The sequence below is a fragment of the Cebidichthys violaceus genome, unplaced genomic scaffold, assembly GCF_023349555.1.
Source record: "Cebidichthys violaceus isolate CVI_PGR_0920_01 unplaced genomic scaffold, fCebVio1.0.p SCAF_16, whole genome shotgun sequence".
NCBI lineage: Eukaryota > Metazoa > Chordata > Actinopteri > Perciformes > Stichaeidae > Cebidichthys > Cebidichthys violaceus.
In genome coordinates, this window is record NW_027176329.1 from 11,225,681 (window position 1) to 11,226,606 (window position 926).

Below are 926 nucleotides of genomic sequence, written 5' to 3' on the forward strand. Positions count from 1 at the left end.
GCAGTCACAGACGTGGTTTGGGTCAGTTGGAAAATCTCCACGCGATAAAGCCGGATTGACCAGCACACATATCCACACTCACTCTTATCAGATTGGAAACCTTTTCACCTCATATGCCTCTAACAATGTCTCCGTGGGCTGAAGGTTACCGCCATCAGAGGAAAAATTCACCTCACCCAGCAGCTGCACTCAAAACAAAAGAGCTTAGGCAGCAACTTGAGGTGTAAGTTGAGCCATAACGGTAATGCATTTTAATGAGCCTGGACAACGGAGGCTGTCCTGGAAATAGACACAGCGTGGTCCATTTCCTCTGCAGGGTTTTAGGACAGGGCCAGCGTGCATAAAAATGAGCTGCTGTGTAGTACATTATGCCGGAATATATAGTCCTGAATGAATCGCTGTGGACTGCTCTGCCTACTCCCACTCAGAATTCAATCTTAGCACATTGAAAGCACATTTAGGGAAACCTTCCTCCGCTGATCTATTATGACTGAGGGCTGGTCTGCTCTGCTGCCTGAAAGAGACGTATAAATGTTACAAATTCAATGTAAGATGTTGGTGGCTTTGAATTCCGACCATGGATTTCTTAATCTTGCATTTGAAAGAAAACGTCATGAATACTCATTTCTTGTTCAACCATTTGAACCGTTTAAAGCACTTCCAGTTCTGATCTTTAAAGACGAGAGAGAGAGAGAGAGAGAGAGAGAGAGAGAGAGAGAGAGAGAGAGAGAGAGAGAGAGCGAGAGAGAGAGAGAGCAGCTTTTACAAAGAAAAGACTGGTTCTGTTACCCGTTTTAACAAAGGCCAACACATCACTGACAGTGTTGGTATTGTGCATGAAGCAGCTGATTATGTTGTAACACCCTTTTTTCACAATGTAGTAAACAGTCTTTTTCTTTCCGCTGTACTCCTCAGTCGCTGATGCG